We start from the raw sequence: 13,390 nt of genomic DNA on the forward strand, positions 1-13,390 counted from the left end.
TAAAAATAGATAACTCCGTTTAGTATTTTTTATTGAAAGAATAAAAAGGAGTATTGTTAAAAAAGGTAGGATTTAAGAATAAATATATAATTTAATTGAATAAAAATAAATATTGTAATATATATTGATTTTTTAGAATATAAAAAATCCTATATTTATAATAAAAATAATGTACTATGTATATTTTTTTGAGCATTACACAAAATATTTAGCAGGGGTAATAGAGCAATGGTGGATCCGACAAAATGGTAAACTTTAAAAAAAGTAGGATCCTTAAAAATTGTATTAATTTAGTTAAATATTAAAAATGTACTTTGTATATTTTTCAGTTAGTTAGTCAAAATATTCATCAGAGATAAAAGGGCATATTGTGCGGCCCGACAAAATGGATAGCCTTAAAAATACGTAGGATGCTTAAAATAATATAAATTTATTTAAATTATAAAAAAATAATCGATTTTTTGGAATAAATATAAAATCATATATCAAATTATTTATAATAAAATTAATGTACTATGTATATTTTTTTGTGCGTTATACAAAATAATCAGCAGGGATAATAGAGCAATGGTGGATCTGACAAAATGGTAAGCTTTTAAAAAAGTAGGATCCTTAAAAATTGTTATATTAATTTAGTTAAATATTAGAAATGTACTTTGTATGTTTTTCAGTTAGTTAGACAAAATATTCATAAGAGATAAAAGGACATATTGTGCAGCCTGACAAAATGGATAGCCTTAAAACTAGGTAGGATGATTAAAATAATATAAATTTAATTAAGAATTTAAAAAAATGACTTGCCTAAATTATTAAGTCTTATCTGGAGATAAAAAGTGATACTTTTGAATTATTCACTATTCATTTACATTTTTCAGTATTATTTTATGTTTGTTTATAGATATATTCTTAAATATTATTTTATATTTATTTGTGCGCAAAAGTCATGCGAATGAAACAAAATAAGATAAGGGTGATTTATTTTGTGAACATTTATAGAAATGGCCCCAAAAATAAGATTTAAATTGGAGGAAAAGGAAGAATAAAACTATTTACATTCCTACGTTACGTTTTCAGATATAATATTTTAACCTAGCTAAGTATTTCCTTATTAGGTTTAGAATTTTATATTTTAAGATAAGAGCAGAGTTGGGCAGTACCGCGAATACTTGTATCTAAGATACAAGATCCTTTTGTATCTTGTACTAAGTATCTTATTGACTTTTTTAAGAAGATACTAGTATCTGTATCTAAGATCCATTATTTTGAAAAGAATCTTGTATCTTTTTCATTTTCTTTAAAAAGATACAAATACAGATTCTTTTTAATATTCATGTTTAAAACATTTACATATCACACAATGTAACTTTATTTTCTTCGTGAAATCTTGTATTATTTTCTTTATTTTTTCCCGCTCTATTTTAAATATATTGATAACCAAAATTAGTTGGAAATTTTACAGGTCACAAAGATTGATAGATTAAAAATAACAACACCAAAACTAAATAAGATAAGGACATATTTTATAGGTAATATTTTTTAATTTGTAGAATGTTTAACAATCATATAAGTGAAGATGAAATTATGGAGATAGGTTCTCCTGAATCAAATCTGAATCTTAAAATTCTAGATGGAAAATTTTATAAAGTAATTCATGTGAAAAAGAACAAGGTACAAGCTGAATGTCAAAATTGCACAAGTAAAAAAGTTATTACAGGTTCAACAAACTCCTCTACAAACTTTGTTAATTAAACATATTAAAGTATATTATACATTTTTATTTTATAATTATTAACACAATAATACCTATACTTAAGTCGCTCTTAGATAATTGTTATTAAAATTTTTTATAGAAGATGGTTGAATATAAATTAAAATCATTATGGATATATATTTTTTAGGGATGTATCGATACCACTTTTTTGGAGGCCGATCCGATATTCCCGATATTAAATTGATATCGGTCGATTACCGATCCGATATCATATCTACTTTTGTATTCTGTAAAGATACCAATGGTTTTCATTTTTAATATACTTTTTATTAGTATAACGTCTATAATTTAACTATACCATAACTTATGTCATTTAAATATATTATAATGATCAGTTTTAGTTTATATTCAATTCAATTGCAATTCTATAAAAATAAAATATTTTTATTGTTAAATCACTTTTATATAATAAGTAAGTAATAACATTTCACTTTTATACAATAAGTAATAACATTAATCTATATATATAATAAGTAATAAACAATTATATTATGAAATTTAAAATAAATATTTAACATTAATATATCGAAGATTTCTTTTTAGAAATATCAATATTTCCAATTTATAAGAGGTCAGCTTGCGGCGATAGTAACTGTCAATATCACCAACTTCACTAAAAACAGATTCTGAAGAAAATTTCGCACACTATAATAAACAGAATGCGCAAAAAAATAACAATATGGCAGAATGTTTATTAATTATTTATTATTATTAAAAAAATATACATAAAAATGGATTTCGATTTTATTTATAAAAATAAATGATCTTAGATATAATTTTTTTTTATAATGAAAATTATATAGTTTATTATCAATATAAGGTATAATAATTTAAATTTTCATTATAATAAATTTTAATATATTTAAAAATGTTTGAAAAATATATAATAATACTATTAAAAAAAAGAACGCAGATGGTGTGACGCAGGGAAACAAAAATGAAAAAGGGATGTAAGCGTTGTCTATGATAGCTCTTTGGCTAGAAGGCTACCATTGAAACTGATATAATTAGCTTTGTGAATCGCTATGGATAATCGTTGACGAAGAAAAAAACCCTCTCGTGGTTCTTCTGAGAGTTTGCTGATTTGTGATCCTAAGTTTTTGAAAAATACTAAGGCGAGTTTGCCGAAGGTGCCAAGAGTGGTTGATATGATTGGGATGAAGCAATGATCGTTTATTATTTCTGTGTATTTAGAAATTTTAAGTTGTTCCTTCTGGTCAAGGATGTTGATGGCGTGGTTGGATGGGGCCAAGGGGTCAATACAGGAATAGTCCCATACCAAAAGTTGGCCTCTCCTCCATGGGATTTGAGAGATCCCATCAGGACGTTTACCGTCAGATCTAAAAAGACCCTGTGGTTCTAACGTGGAAGGAATTTGGGCGGATTTCAGAGCATGTTGGATGATTGTATTACATTGCTTGTGTCTGATGAATCGTCCATTGCAGGAGCGACAATGTAAACTATGTCTACCCTTCAAGTCAACTGGCGAGTTGCACCCTGAGCAGATGTGGGGGTGAGTGATGGAACAATTTCGAATGCCGATAACATTTTATTTTTGTTAAAGAAGCCATTTTATATCGGATCAAATTTTATAATATTGGCCGATAACCGATATTTTAAAGAGTGAAGTTGGTCTGATCCGATAAAATATATCGGCACATCCCTAATATATTTTATATATAATTATTTTAGCAAGTTCTTATTAGAGGAAATATTTAAGCCACACTTGATATATAACATTAGATAATTTTAAAAGACTCTTAATAAAATAATTATAATAAAGTATTTAAAATGTATCAAAGAAAATTGTTATGTATTTAATAAATATAATATAATGTTACACATTATTTTCATATTTTTTATATATAATTAATAATTTTGCAAGAAATATATAAAAAAAATTTGAAAAGAGATATAAATGATATTTATATCTTATTACAAACGCAAGAATTAATAAGTCATATTAGAAAATAAACTAATTTAAAAAAATACATAAATATCACAAACAAGTAATGATAAATACTTATTAAAGATAATGAATAAAATAAAACTAGTATATTTTTTTAGAGATGCCATTTAGCCATATACTCCGAATATAATCTATATTTAAAACAACAGAAAATAACCTGCAAATTCTAATTAACCATTTGATTTAATTTTTTTTTCTTATTTGCACATTTTCAACTACCATTAAATATACTACTCTCCCTTCCCTGTTTATACTATTAATGGGCAAAAATTAATATTAAAATCTCTGGTTATTATAAATTTTTTTTGTGAATACGAATGATTTTATTAAATTTCTTTTTACATAAAACCTAGTCATCAATAAATATTTTATTAATTATTGCAAATATTCATTCTTATATGTGTATGCTATGTTCTTCACAAATAAATAATAAAAACTGTATTTTATAAACTATTCTAATTTAATTGGTAATGATAATTCAAAAGTATCTTGTATTTAAGATACTCTAATTTAGTAAAAGATACAAGTATCTTTTATCTTGTATCTTTTTGATATTTTTAAAAATATACTAGTATCTGTATCTAAGATTCATTTTTTTATAAAGAATCTGTATCTGTATCTAGATTCTTTTTCTGGAGGACCTGCCCAACTCTGGATAAGAGTGCACTCGTTATTCATTTCCTCCGTTCATTTCCTCCGGAGATTATTATGGAAGATAAGGTTGAGCAAAAGCAACATTTATTATTTAAATTTCTCAGTAGTATAAAAATCTATGTAGCCGTTATATTAAAATGAATCCATTGTGTTAATTAAAACCATACAGCATCCTAATTGTATCATTATTAGTCATCAATTTATTAATTTTAGTTACACAACAGTTTGGCTTAATTTTAATAATTCATAATCTAATTAATTTAACACAATTTAATAGACTATAATTTTCAAAACAGGGAAATGTGATTGAATAAAGGCAAATTATATGAAGTAGTTGCTTGAAATTGTGATATTTAGTGATACTTAGTGAAAGTAAGTGTTAAAGAGTAACCCAGTTTACTTTGGTCTTAATGTTTTTTGAACCACATATTCAGTTTTAAAAAGGTTGCAGAAATCAAAAGCAGAAAATCAATGGTGTAAACGTATATTACGTGAATTTATTGATATTTAAATTAAAAAAATATAATGATCACATATTCAAAAATAGTTTGCTATATATATTGACAATGTAATTTATCATAAATTGATCTTTTTTAAAAAGTTAAAAATAAATAATTGAATATTAGTTTGTTAAGTAAATTGATTTATAAAATATAAAATTTAATATTAGTTTATAAACAAATTGATTTAAAATAAAAAAAGTTGTTTTTAACAAAAAGAAAGAAACAATTTTTATTACATTTGAAATATTTAAGTTACGCCATAAATGACTTAAGGATAAAAAAAAATAATTTTTTAAAGTTAATATTATTTAACATTTCACACTTTTTTTTTTATTTTTTATTTGCCCTCTGTCTATAATTTAGTTGTATGTCATTCTTGCTCGTTAACCCCTTCGTTGATCTTTTGTACGTTTTATCTATTTAGTTCATAAAATCTTTCATAGTTTCGTCTTGATAAATGATAGTTATTTTGGTTGTAAAATCTTATCTTGCCTTGCTCCCTCCAAATCTTTTAAAAAAACAGTTTAGTATGTGATTCGACTTTGTCATCCTATTGTTAATTATTATCATAATTTGTTATTGAATAATTTTAGAATATATGTAATATTGAATAAGAATCGCCAAATAATCGAAATAGAATTAATTTAACGAATATCGAATTTTGAATAAGAATAATTGAAGTAGAATAAATTAATCAAATGTTGAATAATCGAAATAATATGAATTGATTGGTCGCGTTTTATTTTAATTTATTATATTATAAATATCGCGTTTTAAATAATAGCGTTTGATATAATAATTTTTATCGATATTAAATTTCAATTTTATTTATTTATTTTAAATAATTTTTTATTAATATTAAATTTCAGTTATTTTTATTATTTTTTTTTAAATTTTACTCCCTTGTTTTTTAAATCAAAAAATAACTCAAAATTACTGTTTTCTTTTATCTTCAATAAAAATAATGTTTTAAAGTGGTCAATGTAACTTACACATGGTTTGTCCTTAAAACATAATTTAGATTTCATTGTATTTAAAATTTTAATTTTGAAAGATTCGTCCACTTTATCATTAATTATATAAGGTAAATGTTTATTTGTATTGTCTACTCTCTTGATTTTTTTAAATTTATAAGTGTCAAGCTTTAATGATTTGGATTCTACTTTTTTAAAATTTTTGTGTATGGGAATTTCAACTATTTCAGTTTCATTAATTTTTTCAGTACTAAGATTTATATCATTATTTTTACAGTCATAATACTCTTTTAAAATTTCACCATGTGATCTTATGGGTATATTTATATTTTCATCATTTTTTATAATCACAAATGTTTTAAATTTTATTATATAATTTATTTCTTTTAGTTTATAAGGTTTTAATTCAATATCTAATTTTTTTATACTAAAAGATTTATAATTATAATTTCTTTTATAATAATGTGTTTCTTTATCCAATTTTCTATTTTTATAACAATTCTCATTATTAGATTTACTAAAATTTTTATTAGAACAATTTTCTTTTATTTCTGTAGCCGATTTATAATTACATAAACACTTTAATGTATATAATGTTTTATCATAACTCGAATTTAACTCTCTTGGAAACACTGCTTTCATGACTAAATATAATTCATCCGGTAAATTACCTATTAAGCTTAGAGTATTCTCACTATCATGAAATTTTAAATAATCATCTAATTTGTCAATGGACTTTGTTTTATTATTAGTATCCCAAATTGGTCTATTCATGATTTAAAGAAAAAAAAATTTTTTTTTTCTTTTATTTATTCTTCACTTTTTTTTTTTAAATTAATCATATATCTTACGTGTTTTTAGAATAATATAAATATTACATTCCAGAAATATTTTTTATCTAGTTGTCTACATTCTAGTAGCTAAAATCAATCGTGTCTGCGGATTTAGAATAATTTGTAAGTCATTATATCCCAATTTTAGTAATCATTTCCATTATACATGATAGCTCCGTAGTTTGATGTCTAGGTTAACAATTCTCCTCATAGTTGATTGATCCATTTGATCTAATTTATATTTTATTTTTTTTTGAAAATAAATTAATTTAATTTAAAATCGTATATCCCACCGCTGCCACCATAAAAAGGTTGCAGAAATCAAAAGCAGAAAATCAATGGTGTAAACGTATATTAAGTGAATTTATTGATATTTAAATTAAAAAAATATAATGATCACATATTCAAAAATAGTTTGCTAAATATATTGACAATGTAATTTATCATAAATTGATCTTTTTTAAAAAGTTAAAAATAAATAATTGAATATTAGTTTGTTAAGTAAATTGATTTATAAAATATAAAATTTAATATTAGTTTATAAACAAATTGATTTAAAATAAAAAAGTTGTTTTTAACAAAAAGAAAGAAACAATTTTTATTACATTTGAAATATTTAAGTTACGCCATAAATGACTTAAGGATAAAAAAAAATAATTTTTTAAAGTTAATATTATTTAACAAGTTTAATTTAACATAATTTAATAGACTTATTCAAATATTTAAAATTTTCAAAACAGGGAAATGTGATTGAATAAGGCAATTTATATGAAGTAGTTGCTTGAAATTTTGTGATATTTAGTGATACTTAGTGAAAGTAAGTGTTAAAGAGTAACCCAGTTTACATTGGTCATAATGTTTTTGAACCACATAAAATCAACCTGCATTCAAATTTCCTATTTTTTAATTAACACTTTCTTGATTAAATTTACACAACGCTTTAACCTAATTAAAGATTCTTATTCTAAATTTATAAAGTAGATAAAACATATAGTATAATTAACTTAATTTAATATTCTAATTTAAATATTTAAACTTCAGAAAACAAACAGATATAAGTGAATAAGGCAATTATAAGGATTAGTTGCCTAAAAGGTTTTGTGATGTTATAATGAAGAGTATGCAAGTGAAAAGTGTAAGTGATATGTAAGTGTTAAAAGAGTATATATCTTTTCTTTTTTTTAAAAAGAATTAATTTAATAATCTTACTTCTTCTAATATTTAACTTATGAAATCAGTGAAAAGGAAACTTTGGTCTTCTCTTCTATGAGTAATACAACAGAAGTTTAAATATAATAAGCAAAGTTATAGGAAGCAGTTGCCTGAAACTACTGCAAAGGCTATTAACGTAAAAGTAAACCTACCAACCCCCAAAATAGTGGCTAAATTATAGTGCAGCTTGCCCATAAGTAGACTTACCAAAATATGTATAATACAAGGGAGATATAAGATTTTGTTGGGTACCAAAATATGTATAATACAAGGTAGGGAGATTTAAGATTTGTTGGATAATCATTTTTGTATTAAGTTATTATCATTATTTTAAAAGATATTCCCATTTTAAGATTTACAATATACTTGTATGATCCATAGCCTTCAGCCTCACATGAAAATCCTAGAGTACCCTTATTTAGAAATTTTTTTTAAATAACTGGTACTCCGATTTTAGGAATTCAAGGAAAATGATTAATTTGTTGAACCATTGTCCAAGCAGTATTATTTATAAATATCTATCCATTTTTGCAAAATCAAATGTGATAAAATGTTATTAACAAATATGGTTCCTGTTCTAAATCGCTAAAAATAATAAAAATGTAATCTATTTAAAAATAAATTAAGACTGTTGGTAGGATCATCTGTTTGTATAAAATAAATAAATAAAACCATCAAATAAAAAAATTATAATAAATACGTACCGATGACATGACGTAGCGATGACATGACCTCACGATGACGTAGTGAGGACATCGGAAAATTATAATATTGATTTGAAAATCTGCAATAAAGTTATTTAAATAGATAATTTATTTTTTATTTCGATTTATCCATAATATCAAAAACTATTTTTTATCATATATCTATAAAATGAATATTAATTTGACTTACAAGATTTTCCAAAAAATTTTCAATATAAAAAGAAAGAAAAACTTGATGTTTAATATTTTAACTTTGATTAGATGAAAAACCAATATAAAACTCGGCTCAACATTTAATATTGCTTAAAATTTAAAAGAGCGGTGGAGCTGCGCTCCTTCACTCCACCCTAAAAGGTGTTAGCTCCCGCTCCTAATTTTTAAAATGAGGGGCGCTCCAGGAGTGCAGCTCCTTAACAACTCTGTTAAAATTTAATCCTTTTACTTATTTTTTTGTATTATGTACAAAAATAACAATAAAAAAAATTTCAGGTGGTTACTAAAAAAAACTTAAAAATAATAGACGATAAATGTTATAGAATGTTATACGTTAAATTTTTAATAAATTATTTTTAAAAAGGAACACACGCATTTAGCCTGTCCAAATAAAATAATAGTGTCATAAAAAAAAATAGTACACGTTTTGTGTCACACTGACTATCAAAGGCTTTGATTTGATGATAAAAAAAACTGTACCAATCTTATATAAAGAGTTAAAAGAGAGAACCAAAAAAAATTAACTTAATATTAAATTTTTTATATGTTTTTCTTTCATTATCATTGAATTTATTTTAAAATTATACTATATTATGCTTTCGTTTTGTAAAATAAAAAAGATGAAGTATTTATCCCCATTTGGCTGTGGTAAAATAAAATCTTTTTGTTTTGGTCTATATTAGTAATATAAAAATGTGTGCCAAAATGAATAAGATAAATAAAGGGACAGAACTAACTACCGAATGAATATGTAATCCTAGTAGGTTTCATTTCCACTGGCAAGGAAAACAATTTTACATAACAGGTAATGGGGTAATGTGAATTCAATGCATAAAGCTAATTAGAATGAAGATGATTAGATGGATGTTTGGAGTATATCTGAACTGCATCGCCTAAGATCTAAAAATATAAATAAAATGGATCTGGTATATTCGTTCAACCTAATTATAGGTCAATGAAGATAACCTATAATAGTTTTAGTAGGATTGAATACTAATTGAGCATAAAAACAGGGCCGTAGCCAGTCCAGCTGGGGGGCAGTTGCTTACTTGGGGGGGGGGGGGGCACTATATTTTTTAAAATAAAACAAATAATTAAGCATTCATAGAAATTTTTTGGCATTTTTATCAAAATTTTGTAAATGTAATATGAATACAAATACTATATAATGAATATATAAAATAATACTATAATATGAATATACGACGATTTTTATATTTAAATTTTAACATAAATGAATTAAAAGATAAATTCTGTGTTATTCTTTTTTCATAAGTCATTAATATTAAATTTTGTTCACTGAACTTTCATCTATTCTCTAGATAGAACTCTCTTTAGTGTATATAATGAGACCCAAGAAGCCGTCGTTACCCCAATGATGATGTTGTTGAGTAGCATTTATACAACTCTATAAATGCAAGATATTTTTTTTATACATAATATTTAGGGTATTTTCAAAATTATGTGTTTCTTTAACTTTTGCAGCATTTTGCTTCTTTTCATGATGTAATGTTTCTACATTTAAGTTTAATAATGATTCTAATGGAGCCATTATCTGATATAAAATAATCAGGGTCAAGAGTGGACAATGTATTAAAACATGATAGAAGATTATAATCATCTTGTGTAAATCTATCTAAAAGACGATCAAGTAATCAACAATTTCATAATAATTCTTTTTTAAAGAACTCCAATTGGAATCTTTTTCACAAACAAATTGTAATTTGGTCTAGACTAAAATTCTTCAAAATTAGGCATTTTACGCACCCTTGATGATTTTTGGGGGATGTGATTAAATTTTGCTAAAGGTTTTTCAGCCTTAATTCTAATCAAATCAAAAGCATTATCACTTCTTTTATTTTTTAATATATTGATCGTACAATCAATGCAATTTTTAGTATCCACTAGATTAGTACCTATTGATTGTAGATACTTATTTAGGGGATCTATTGTTATTGATATCTCATAAATTATAATGGCTAATATAACGTAATTTATTTTAACGCATTGAGATAGAAGACCAGAGGCTTCGACTGAATCATGGGTGGAAACCTCTGAATTAATAGTTTTACTAGAAAAGTAAATTAATACTTCACCAAGGGCCCCAAAATTCTCATAAATAATGCGAGATGTTTCCAAATGAACAGTCCACCTCTGGTCTAAAAGTCTCTTAAGATTATGTTGTATATTTGTAGAATACGTTAAAGACGCCTAAAAATATTATACAATGCAATAGATAAATTTAAATAAAATTAGAAATTATAACAATATTATTATACCAATTTTGAACCATAAGATGCAACTTGTGGTTGTAGCAATATATAAAAGGAACTATTCTATTGATATTTTTGAAGTGGGGTTTGCACTCCTCCATTTCGATCAGACATGAAGTTTGCACTATCATATGCCTGGCTTATAATATTCTTTGAATTAATATTTCACTCATTAAGTTGCTGTAAAATGCAATAAGTAATGCTTTTAGCAGAAAGACATTGTAAATTAATAATTCCTATTGGATTTCTCCAGAAAATATAACGAATAATTATGCTCAGGTTTCCACAACCTGATGCTTTTGTCTCATCGGCATTAAGACAAATTTTGTTATATTTATCTGAGATATATTCAAACACCATATCTGCCATAATAGATATTACTTCGTTTTGAATCTGTGGTAATGCATATTGGGCTGGGTATCAATTCTATACTTTTATTTAATTCAGGATCTTTTTGGAGGGTGTATGAAAACATTAAATAGTCCAGAAGAATAAATTATGTTTTCATCTTATCCGTAATTTTTGTTGAACCAGTCCCAAGGAAAGGTAGCTCCTATATGCTAAGAAATAAAATCAAATCTAAAAATTGAACAAAATTAACTTAAAAACTTTAATAAACATATTTATCTTCAACTTCATCTTCCTCCAAGCCCAGGTAATGGTGTGTACTATCAGTCCCTGACTTACCATGTTCAAGATGAGGTTTGTCTTTTTGACGAGATAAAAAATATGGAAATAACTTGCTGCATGAAAGGAGTGAATGAACATTTTATAACCAATATTTTTGGTATATTCTTGTTTATTAATTTGTTTAAATTAAATAAATAATATTTTTCTAAAAAATGCGTTGTATTTTCATTAAGATTTAATTGTTAATGGTAACTAAAATTAAATCACTTAATAATTTTTTTAAAATGGGGGGGGGGGGGCTTTAAAAAATTTTGGGGGCTAAAAATTTTTTCTGAGGGCCAGGTTTGCGGGCCAAAAAAAATTTTTGGGCTTCCCCTTCCCTCTGCAGCAACGGCCCTGCAAAGAAATATAGAAAATTGGTGAGGATTGCACTATATTGAAAAAAGGATATTCAACGATTGAACAGAATAGCATAAGTTGGTTAACCTTGAGATTTTAAACATAAATCAATTAATCGTGTTTTTTTCTATTCCTATTAATTTTATAATATCCAAAAACAAAGTAATTTATTCGATTAATATAGATATTGTTATTTCGGGAATTGGCACACTCCCACACATCATGTATGTTACAATTTTATTTTGATAAAATAAATGACCTATGCAGAATATTAAATTATTTATAAATGTATACTACATATATACATGAAATATTATAATTAATAATTTTTTTTATAACTTTGTAATTATATCTGCATTATGAAAAATAAAAATTATCATATTTCCCCCAACATCAGAGGGAGTTAAAAAAAATCTGCTTTTAATCGAAAACAATCTGTAGTTTATCAAAGAATGCCTTAAAAATTTTGAATGTCCTTGAAAATAAAAATAATTAAAATAATTTTACTACTGTATAAAATAAAAATATAATATATACTAAAAAATATTTTTAAGACCATTATAATTATTATAAAATAATTAAATTTCCCCCGTACGTAACATTAAAACAAGTATTTCGAAAAAAAAGATTATTTATACACTATTAATATCTACTACATTAAATTACAAATTGTGGATTATATAATTATATATAATTGTCAAAAATATTGTGAAAGATTATAACATAAATTGAGATACAAGATTCTGCTTTATTAATAGATAATAGAATAAGAAGGGCGGGGAGGGGGATTATTATTCAATATATAATTGTATAATAAAATAGGAAAAAGGCAAAACAGTCTTTGTCCTATCCTATATATTCTTCTAACAAAACAAATCTTAATAAAGAAACATGATTTTAGATGCTTGAATCCAAATTTCAAATAAACATTTGCACTAGGAATGGGGAAGGAGTGGATAGGGAAAAATTCGAAATGTATTTCCATTTGTTATTTTACAAATCAACATGGCCTATTCGTTATTTATAATTAAGAGGGAGACTAGACCTTTCATAAAATTAAAAAATTAAATTGTTTAATTTGCATGCAACAATAAAGTTGGCATGTCAAAATATAAAATATTCATTCTAAAATGTAAAGATATAAATTTTATGTTTTTTTTTTACTTGGGAAAAGGATATTTTAATTTTATAATAATGTTTTATAAGTAAACATAAAAACAATTTTAAAAAATCAATTCTACAATTGATGTTTTGA

This window comes from Gordionus sp. m RMFG-2023, chromosome 2, assembly GCF_954871325.1.
Source record: "Gordionus sp. m RMFG-2023 chromosome 2, tfGorSpeb1-WG-v2, whole genome shotgun sequence".
Classification (NCBI taxonomy): Eukaryota; Metazoa; Nematomorpha; class Gordioida; order Chordodea; family Parachordodidae; genus Gordionus; species Gordionus sp. m RMFG-2023.